The sequence below is a fragment of the Podarcis vaucheri genome (genome assembly GCF_965113315.1).
Source record: "Podarcis vaucheri genome assembly, chromosome: 17".
Taxonomy (NCBI): Eukaryota; Metazoa; Chordata; class Lepidosauria; order Squamata; family Lacertidae; genus Podarcis; species Podarcis vaucheri.
In genome coordinates, this window is record NC_138755.1 from 23,952,977 (window position 1) to 23,964,634 (window position 11,658).

Sequence of the window (11,658 nt, forward strand, 5' to 3'; positions counted from 1 at the left end):
TCATTAAATCACCCAACTCCCATAATTGGCTCCAAATCCTCTGCAGCAAATTTGGGGGTTGCACAGGGAATCCCTTGAGCCAATGGTATCTATTTTGTGGGAAGATTAATGCCATTGGATTCCACCCTGTGGGACTTCACATTTATGATACATGTGGCACTCTTTACCACATGTATAATAAATATCATAAACATTTATTATATTTATGCTCCACCTTTCATCTCAGAAGTGCCCTGGGACATATCAATCTACTGAAATACATGAATCAGTACAAGAACCATAGAACCAAGTAGAGACTATAGTGATTGAGCGGTATACAAATTATACAATGATAAATATACAAATATTTGTGTGTGTGTGTGTACACAAATAAATATACAAATGTGTGTGTGTGTGTGTGTGTGTGTGTGTGTGTACACAAACTATTGAAATAAAACCAACAATATCAAAAGAAGTATCAAAAAAAGACACGCCTCACATACAATTGGTGAATAATCAAAGGCATCTCAAAAAAAAGATATATTTGGGACAATTTGATCTCTTTTTTCTCCTTTATTAAAGAAGAACAGGGTATTTCAATGCCATCATCATCACAGAGGTGTCGGGGGGGAATATAATGGTTGAAAATGTCTAGTAAACCATATCAGTAGGTGGTCTCATATTGAGTATATTTGGTGAGGCAACATGACAGTGACGGAGGACGGAGGATTGGAGTGATCGTTCTGTGGTGTTATGGCAGTGGACGAAGCTGAAGTGCAACTTTTGAATAAATGTGTTTTTAACAAATTAATAAATTTTAAAAGACAAAACATCAGACCATCAAAAAAAGGAAATGTCAATAATCCAGAAGCAGTCTAGGTCTTTCCTCAGTCATTCCAATAGGCCTGAGAAACAAGTACAGGTGGTACCTCAGAACTGGAACGTAATCTGTTCCAGAAGACCGTTCGACTTCTGAAATGCTCCGAGGTGCAGCTTCCGATTGGCTGACAGCTAGGATTTTACACAGCGGAAGCCACGGTGGACATTCATGTTCTGTTCAAAACCCAGAGCACTTTTGGGTTCTTGGAGTTTGGGAGCCGAAATGTTCAAGAACAGAGCCATTCGAGTTCTGAGTTACCACTGTATACCATAATCCAGCACCTAACAATAGGTAGGAAATCTAGCCATTCCAGGCGTGTCAGCCCCAACTTGACGTGCATTTGGGGTAATTAACTTTTTGTCCTTTCTTCTCCTGTGCAACCTCCATTCTTCGTTAGGCATGATAGTTGGCCTTCAGTAAGTAGTTCCATCTCAGTGATTAAATACATTTAGTAAATTATTTGACCCAGTCCTTAAATGCATGAACACCTTCTTTCTTTTCTACTGTATGCACCAGGGAAAGGGAACTTGTGGCTTGTACAGTGATGTTGTTCAGCAATCCCTGACCATTTGTTGATTGGCACCAATGGAAGTTGTAGTCATAAATTCAAAGAATCGTAGAATTGTAGAGTTGGAATCCTCCCCACAGCCATCTCTGGGTGGGCTTGAACCACCAAGCAAGATGTGCTGACCCATTGTGCCGCTGAGATGAGGATCTAGAGGCCCACAGTTTCCCCATCCCTGATATATTCCAATAGCAAGCAGATTTCCCAAGTGCTGAACCTTATGCGGCCAAAATGGCACGCCCCACATACACAAATGGTAAGGGGTCAACAGGCTTTGACTGAGCATTCTCAGTAACCACAGCAAACACTGAACATCTGGTAGGAGTGGGAAACAAGGGCAAAGTGAAACAGGAGAGACTATTCTGGGAGAAAGAGAGCTTGGCTGCTGAGCTCAATCCCTGAGCAGGAGCACATGACATGACAATATTTCTGTGCAGGCCCCACTTGTGCAGTACCTCGGGTTACATATGCTTCAGGTTACATATGCTTCAGGTTACAGACTCCGCTAACCCAGAAATAGTGCTTCCGGTTAAGAACTTTGCTTCAGGATGAGAACAGAAATCGTGCTCCGGCGGCACGGTGGCAGCAGGAGGCCCCATTAGCTAAAGTGGTGCTTCAGGTTAAGAGCAGTTTCAGGTTAAGAACGGACCTCCAGAATGAATTAAGTACTTAACCCGAGGTACCACTGTAATTGTTAATCTTGCGGTCCAAGACCATGTGCGGTATTTGTCTCCACAAAGACAGGAAAGCCCTGACTCTCCACATGGACCACAGAGCTGGGAGTAGGGAGACTGACATTCACTGCCAGCCAATGAGTGCCAAAGGGCCTCTTGCTCTGTGTTCAGCTGCTGGGAGCGCCACAAAAACCCCGTGGAAGGGAGTGCGAGAGGCAGGAGGCGCCAGATTTTAGCATTGCAGAAGGCGCCACTGAAATTTGAGAGCCCAGGGTCTGCCTCTGGCCTTGAGCTTTCAAACAGTTGTGCAGGGGACATACGAGAGAAGAAGTCATAGAATTGTACAGTTGGAAGGGACTACAAAAGTCATCTAGCCTGCAATGCAATGCAGGAATCTTTTGCCCAAAGTGGGACTTGAACCCACAACTCTGAGGTTAAGGGTTTCACGCTTTGCCATCTGAGCTATCCTTTACTTTAGCCAACACAACACACTTCCTTTTCTCTTCTCAACTCATGCTTTATGGGTCAAGTTGTGATTCTAACTTACATTAACCATTGCACCTGCATAACAGGAAGATTCGCCTCCACCGCCTGGCAAGAGTATTCAGGCCAACTGTGTGAGTACAATCAGAGGAAACTCACATTCATTCTGGGAGAACACTGCAAACTGTTAGTATTAGGAAATACTAATCACCTGAGACGTAGGATTTGAAGTTTGGAACACTCATACCTGCTTATTTGGAATCTTACAAAAACAAGTCAGTATCTGCTGGCTTTTGGGTCACTGACTTTAACAGGGAAAAGTGGGAGGCTTTTAATAACCCCATGAAGTGAAGGAATTTGTTTCTGATTTGCCTGTGTGTGTGTGTGTTGCTTGACCAAAACACCTTTGAGATGAGCAGGTCTGAAGCTTACTTTAAAAAATAAATTTTAAAAAGCACTATGTATTGAAAGTTTAAAGGTAAAGGGACCCCTGACTCTGGCGTTGCGGCGTTCATCTCGCTTTATTGGCTGAGGGAGCCAGCGTACAGCTTCCAGGTCATGTGGCCAGCATGACTAAGCCGCTTCTGGAAAACCAGAGCAGCGCATGGAAACGCCGTTTACCTTTCCGCCGGAGCGGTACCTATTTATCTACTTGCACTATGACGTGCTTTCGAACTGCTACCTGCTAAAACATAATATCCCTCAACTAAGCTAAAAGATTCTCAGGTTTTAAAGGATTATCATAAACCTGTCTGGCTGCGTGCAGAAGAATCATCTTAAAACAAGCAACTGCAGTGAGGCTTCTGCTAATCCTAGTGATTGCACATAGATAAGAGCAGTTAAGGGACAGCCTATCTTTATTTAAACATTTTAATGATGAGGCACCTGAAGTTCTGGGTGGGGTTTGTTAGTTTCTCAATATGGCTAGTCTAAGTATGCCTCTTGTCTAAGCATGGGATCTCCCTTCACCTTTGTCTACCTGGATTATATGATTTCAGATTAGATGTTCTTAGGCCACAGAGACCTTGGAACACACCTGACCAGCTCTGCGAATGGAGTAATGTACATAATTTCTACTGGGAGCTGAATAAATTTTCCACTGCCTTGGGTAACCCCAGGCTCAGCTATACAGCTGCAAATAAAACGTTGTGTGCTTTAAGTGGAATATACATTGTGACACTAGATGGTGATAATGAGCCTTATGGAAAATTCAATTTTAAAAACAAACAAACACTTTAAAAAAAAAGAATTTTCAGAACATTTTAAATATGTGCGTGGATTGCAGCCCTGTGTGTAAGGAATGGAAACTATCACAAACCACCAGCTGTTTCTTTGGTGGCCAGAAAACAGTTGGATTGTACCTGAAGTAACAGGAGGAGGAGGAAGAATATAGCACGAAAGACATACATTCAGATCAGGAATGCTACCACATCTTATTTTTTATATAGCCAGTTTTTTTACCCACCCATTAGAAAGCTCAAGGTTTCAGTACATGGAATTTATCCCACTTTAAGTTAGGTTGATAAAGTGACTTGGGACCAATCTGCACTATACAGTATATTTAAAGCAGTATCATACTGCTTTAAACAATCATGGCTTCTCCCAAAGAATTCTGGGAAGTGTAGTTTGTTAAGGGTGCTGAGAATTCTTGAGACCTCCCATTCCCCTCACAAACCTACAATTCCCAGAGTTCCCTGGGAAGAGCGATTGACTTGGAACTGCAGTGCCATAGATGATGGGTGCCAACCAGTTCTTGATGGAGCTGCACACCCCTTGAAGGTTTGCAGTTTGGGAAAGACATCAATCAATAGGAATCCTAGGTAACTTGAAATGTTGCAGTGTGTGACATTTTAGCTGGTTATACTGTTACTTGGGGCACAGGAAGTTCTGGCTTCCTTCAAAAGCCCAGGCTGCTGAAGAGGCCAGTCCATATTAGCTGTGAGTCCTGGAAGACCTGTTCCCTGCCTTGCAGGTCTTTTTACCTGGTCTGGGAGGGGGGTACCCAGACTGACTCCAGCTACAAAAGCTGAGGCTGCTGAACAGAATCTTTGGCAGGTTGTTGTTGTTGTAGGGAGTTGTTGCTGTCATCGATGCAACTTTTTTGGATCTTAATTTTGGATCTTATGATTTTTGTTTTTTAAAAATTGTTTATGACTACTTTTTTATGTTTACAGTTATGTAATTTTTATATGCTATAAGCTGCCTTGAGCGTGATTTTAACTTTGGAAAGGCAGCATATAAATATAATGACTGATTGATTCTTAGATCTGCACACATTTTACAAAACAAGTTGACAGTGTGTTTTCTCCATTTTGCACAAAGTACCAAATGAAATATTTTACTTTTTGGCATTGATACCTCATTGAAAAGTTTTCAATTATAAACAAATTAAAGTGATACAAAGAAAAGAAGAAGAAGAAAACAAAAAGCCACTGAAGAAGAAAACAAAAAGCCACTGAAGTGGATAGAAAAAAATATGAATATATACATAAAATATTCTAACCCATACATTCTTTTGTAAAGTTGATATTATTATGATATGTAAATATTAATAGCTTACACATTTTGTATAAACTCATTCCAAATATTGTCATATATATCCAAGCAAAGTCTACATCTGTAAGCAGCCTCTTCATAAGTTGTGAGTGTTGTCATATTGTTGATCCATTTATTAGAGAGTATCATTTGTTTATTCTTCCAGTTAATCAATATCAGTCTCTTGGCTACCATTAAAGCAAGTGGAATCCATTTCTGTTGCCCCATTGTTAACTTCTATACAATAGGCTAATAGGTATATAGTTCAGAAGAATGTTCTCCACTAAAAAAAATTAACTTTTTTAAAAAAGCTAGGCCCTTGCTAGCGTCTTATCCCCCACCCATCAGTTCATAACCATCAGTCTGAGAAGCATAAGACAATATTTCTTTAAAAATACATCTATTTGGCAAAGTCAGTGTGTGCTTTTCAACTTCTGGCGGACAATCAAGACAAAAGAAAAGTCTGTTGCATTTATTATATTTTTAGAAAACAATTCAGCTTCTAGAAGTTCTCCAGTTTCACAAAATAATTTATTCAGACATAGATCTACCAACTAATTACTAACCTTGCCTTTAAAATTAGGTACCTTTGGAGAATCCATGCAACAGAGCCAAAAATGTACTGCTGAATGTTTAAATAGGTGAGAAAAAGAAAACTGCACTATAAAAAGTTATAGGTTTTAATCACTAAGATAAGTCAAGATCTGATCTGAAAACGAGACTTTCTTTGGAACATAAATACCTTGGAAGGGTGTGGATTTGGCTTGTTTCAAATAGAAAACTTTCAAACTCTAGCATGTTGTTTTTGGCCTTTCATGCAGCTGAGTTCCAAGGTTTGAAAATTATTTAACTCTGCAAGTGGAGAATACAAAGGCATGCTTCAGTTTCAGTCTCTGTTTATTCTGCAGCAGGTTGTTCATAAGTCATATTCAGAAGACCTATTCACCTCTATTTCTGTTCGCACATCAGGAGTCACAGTTCATCCTCACCTCCCTCAACAAAGACCCAAATTATGAACCGCTTTTTGATATAGAAAAGTTTTCAGCAGCTTCATTTCACTAAAGCAGTTTCACCTACATTGGGGTGAATAAGAATTGGTTCACAATGTAAAAGGTGTGACCGGAAAATTAGGTGAATGGTTACAGAAATTGGACAGTGAGAAATATTCGAACATACATGCCTTATAGGCCTTCAAAGTAGGCCCCCTCTGATACAACGCACCATTGACAACGTTTGTACAACTGTTGGAAACTTCTGGAGAAGTCCTCTTTTCGTACTGCTTCCAGTTCCCTCATCACAGCAGCTTCGACATGTGAAATGTTGGGAAATCTGTGCCCTTTCAGTGCAGATTTCAGTTTTGGAAAAAGAAAGAAATCCAGTGGGACCAGATCGGGAGAATATGGAGGGTGGGACAACTCAGTAACCTCGGTAACAATTTCACACAGAATATGCAATTCTTCCGCCATCATTTGGATGGACAAATGCCGATCCCGCATCAGTAACTCACAAACTCTGTTGACATTTGCCGCCTTTCTGCTTGTTGATGGTCTGCCAGACCAAGGGTCATCTTTGATGGTTTGCTGCCCGTCATGAAAAACGCCTAACCACTCATACACTGTCTTTCGGGTTACAGCTTCATCTTCATACATAATTGTGAGCATTTCGTGGGTTTCCGATGCCAATTGTATGTTCGAAGATTTCTCGCTGTCCGATTTCTGTGAACATTCTCCGAACTTTCTGGTCACACCTTGTATGTGGCACTATGGACTCATCCACATATGTAGTGGAGATGTGACCTGCATCTCCATCCTAGACAGCCACAGGAATCAGAGCTCCCTGTTTTCACACGACTGCAATGTGTCCCAGCTCCAAGTTTGCAGGGGCCCTCAGCAAAGATACCTGTGACGGCCCTTCTCCTACATCATCAGCAGAGCACTGTGAAACCAGAAGCCATCATTAAATTCCCCACACTGTCCCGCTGAGGCATTCCAGAGGTTGCTCCTAGGCCCAACCAGTTGGGGGAAATGAGTGGGTCCCTCCAACACTGTGACAACATACCCTCCAACACTGTGACAACAAAATCTGGAACTTCATCTTCCTGGACACCATATCCCCATTTTCTTCTTACAAGAGCATGACAGCCATTTTGGGTCAGTTGTGGGAAGAAAGAAATGTCCCTATTTTCAGTGCTTTTTTCCAAAGGATACTCAAGGGTAATAGGGTTGACATGTTTCAAGAGGTAAAAATATGGACACAGAAAGAGAGGACATGTCCGAGAATTCCTGGATGTGTGGCAATCCCACCTGCGCCTTTTTTTTCTAGAAGAAAAGCACTGCCAATTTTCATTTGAAGAATGTTGGAGGGTATGAGATTGTGTTTTGCCCCTTCATATGCTTATGTAGTTGGCTGCATATCTTTAAAAACCTATTTCTTAGCAGAACATGAAGCAAGCTGGAGTTAGGTGAGGGTTTCCATATTTCAAACCAGGATACCCCAAAAGTTGTTGAGCATTTGTTAGGAATCCCCCTCTGGACATCACTTTGACCTTTGAAGTCCCAGTAATGTCCGGGAAATCCCAGACATATGGCAGGCCTTGTTACGTTTTTATCTTAGAAAACAGAGAAGCAGGCATTTCTGTCCATTAAAATAGAGATGTTTTCTCCCCATTAAAAAAGAAACGTAATAGAATGCTCTTAATATACCCAAATAGTTGTTTGCTATAGCGACAGAGAGCAGAAGAACATTCTGCCCAGCACTTTTTAAAAAAAATTAATGCTGATAAAAACTCAAGAGAAATATGCATAGCACTTAACCTTTGCTTTAGACATGGTTTAGAATCCAGCTTGCAACAACAAAGGAAGGGGGAAGCTCTCCCATTATAAACGAGGGAAAATAACTGGAGCCAGTAGATTTTTTTCCCCTCCCTACAATTATAAATAAACAGAGGTTGGGGCTAGTCTCTCCATTGTGTTTTGTTTTGAAAGAAATATATCCACCAAAAAAACCTTCCCCAAAACACCACCCTGCTTTCTTTCATTCCTACAGAAGCATGAATATCTGAACTGTGAACCTTTGCAAAATCACTTATCAAGGAATAAAATCAAATTCTCCAAGTCTGGCTAAGTGTAAGTTCATGTTTTAATTTTTTGCTTCCAATATATAAAGTCAGTTGAGCAGGAGGAAGACATGCACACACAACCCTCGCTTTTCCTAACAGTTCACAAGAAGGGTAAAATATGCACTGAAGAATAACCAGTAAAATGCCAACCTTTTCAAGTGAGTGACTGGGAGGCAATCTATCAAGGTAGGTTCAGTAGTTTAACTGGAGGTGGGGGTATTTTTTGTTATGGCAAAGAGGGAATACCCAACAACAGCAAAAAGCAGGGAAGGTTGGCCAAGTCTGAATCCAGCCAACCTGTAGGCTCCTGAAACCTAACTTACCAATTTACCTGTGAATCCTTGTCTTAAAAGTTCAGCAGGCACCTCAGTTATGGACCAACATGAGACAACAGTGTGATGCAGCAGCAAAAAAAGCTAATCCTATTCCAGGCTGCATCAACAGAAGCGTATTGTCCAGATCAAGGGAAGTAATAGTACCACTCTATTCTTCCTTGATCAGAAGACACTTGGAGTACTAGTGTCCAGTTCTGGGCACCACAATTTAAGAAGGATATAGACAAGCTGGAATGTGTGCAGAGCAGAGTGACCAAGATGATCAAGGGACTGGAAACCAGTCCTTATGAGCTGCATATGTTTAGCCTGGAAAAGAGGAGAGCGAGAGACATATTCCAATATTTGAAGGGCTGTCACATGGAAGATGGGGCAAGCTTGTTTTCTCCTGCTCTGGATGGTAGGACTCAAACCAATGGTTGCAAGTTACAAGAAAGGAGATTCTGACTAAACATCAGGAAGTATTTTCTGACAGTAAGAGCTGCTTGACAGTGGAGCGGGATTCTCCTTCCTTGGAGGTTTTTAACTTAACGAAGTGAGCTGTGCATGTTCAGTTTTAATGACACATTGAGCTTATCCACAATTCCTCTTGTGCCACTGCTTTCCACCGGGAGGAAACCACTCTTTAGTGCTCAGTCGGAGCAAATGGCAATTCAGGTTTTCCCTTGATTGCCATTTGTTCCGATCTATCACTAAAGGTCAGGTTTTCCCTTGGAAAGGAGTGAGGCAAGGGGGAAACTGCTTTCTAGGCACAGCACAACATAAGAGTGCATGAGCTCCTGGAGAGAGGCTCAATAGACTTCTTCTCAGGCATCTGTTCATTCAGCACCCTGGGGGTTTTCATCAGCCTGTGCTGAGCTTGAGCTAATCAAGTATAGGCTAGTGACCATAACATGACCGATTCAGCTCATGGCAATGCATCTGAGAGACTAGGCAGTACTGGCTGACAAAAGGCATGCCTTTGCTGGGCTTAAACATTAAGCCTCCAAGGGTCATGTGAGAAGGTCCAAAAATATGTGCCCAAGAGCCTTCAGTCTATCATGTACAAAATGATTCATATCTGAATGTGAAGCACCCAAATCATCCCATTTACCCAGATAACAGCACAGAAATGAAATATGTCAGTGCTGAAAAGCTCACAAAACATTCCAGATTAATTTCAGAGGAATGTGAAGAACATCGTGTACTGTGATGTCTCTTCTATTTATTTAGAAAGATGGACTGGCTACTCTGCAGAGAGTAGTAGGGACCAGTTTGCAATCCCAGCCTTGTCGTTCCAGAGAATGTTCTCAGATCAATGCAGTTTCTCAACACTCTAGTGGGTGCAATAATTGGTGTGAGTGAACCCAAGGCCTGGTTAATAGTTAAATGCCTCCTGTTTGTATGCACTGCAGAGTTCTCATTACAAAAGCCAGTGAGTTTTTCTTTCTTTCTTTCTTTCTTTCTTTCTTTCTTTCTTTCTTTCTTTCTCTCTCTCTCTCTCTCTCTCTCTCTCTCTCTCTCTCTCTCAAATATGCTAGGAAGGTCTAATTGCAAAGCACCTCAGAGATCAGCAAGTGCTTTGAAACAATAACCACAAAGGAAAGACTATGCAAAATTCTTTCATGATGTCACACCATGATATCTTTATGATAAAGACATGGAGAAAAAATATGATAAAAATTGCCCAAAAGACAGAAACTCCAGAATGATGACATTGATGACCAGCATACAACTTCAGAAATGATTCCTTAGGATCCGTATTTTAAGATTTTCACATGCTGGGCTTTTATATTGGGCTTTTTTATTTTGAAAGGAACTTGTTGAAGTAGGCGTTTTTGTTTAATTTCAGATACTTTAAATTGCTGAGGTTGAAGGTAAAATTGTTTGGCAAGAGGCCAATTTAGCTTCCCCCCCCACCCCCCAATCATGTACACACCATCCTACTCAGAAATGAATGACTGAACAGGACATAGAGCTTTTCTCAATGTATGCGTTCCCCATCATCATAGTATCAGACTCTTCATCCCAGTTATGATTGGAACCCAGAATGACCGCTCCCCGCATAAAATGGGGGGCGCCCTTTGCGTGGACGCGCGCAGCCCCTGGATCTGGAGTGGCTCCAACAACACAGGCTTGATTTTGCCTTCCCTCAGGTGGGATACCTGGAGGTCTCCGCCTACCTCAGCCAGTTGTCCAATCCCACCTGGGGGAAGCGTTGCCAAGGTGATGAAGCCAGGTAGGGGGAGGGACTACCCGCCCACACAATAGAGGGAGGATTTTACCTGGTAATCCTCACTTGGCTCCAGAGCTTCTGTCACCCTACCCACCCTCAGTTAAATCTTATTTTGCAGGTTAACATTTCTTCACAGATATGTGGGCGCTGCTATGTCAAGGTCGCTGTTAAAGGGCTGGAAAGGAATTCCCCTGCATTGGCAGGTTTTGCCTTTCCCGTAGCAAAACGTCACAACTTTGGCGGTATCAGGCCTTGGGCAGAATCCTTTAGTCTATCTTCCTCTTTCCAGCGGCGATACCAGGGTTCCCCGTTAAAGGAGTTTCTGAAGGGAGGCTTTGACCGTACGCCGAGAGGTCGTCATTGCTCTCCCCTGCGGCGGCGGCGTAACGGGGGTGGCTATCTCTGCTTGAACATATGTTCTCCAGAGCTGGCCCATCCCCCACAAACACACTGGATAACCCTTATGTTCCCTAGGTCCCCGGCTGGGGACCGGGGAGGGATAATACCCAATGCCTGAGCCAAGGTCTACCCACATCTGAAATACAATAAAGCTGTGGCCAATTTAATCCCATAGCACATTGTCTTGAGTCGTCATTCCACATGATGGGGGGCACCCGGGATCTGGGGACTCCACCTGTCCACGCAATGTCCTGCTTTTCCTTAAGACATCCCTATTTTCATCAGAGAAATGTTGGAGGACATGGAGTTATGTGACCCCCTGAGCCAAGGAGATAACCTTTAGAAGGCATCTGAAGATAGCCCTGTTTTTATATATGTTGGAAGCCGTCCAGAGTGGCTGGGGCAGCCCAGTCATATGGGCAGGGTATAATAATAATAATAATAATAATAATAATAATAATAATAATAATAACAACAA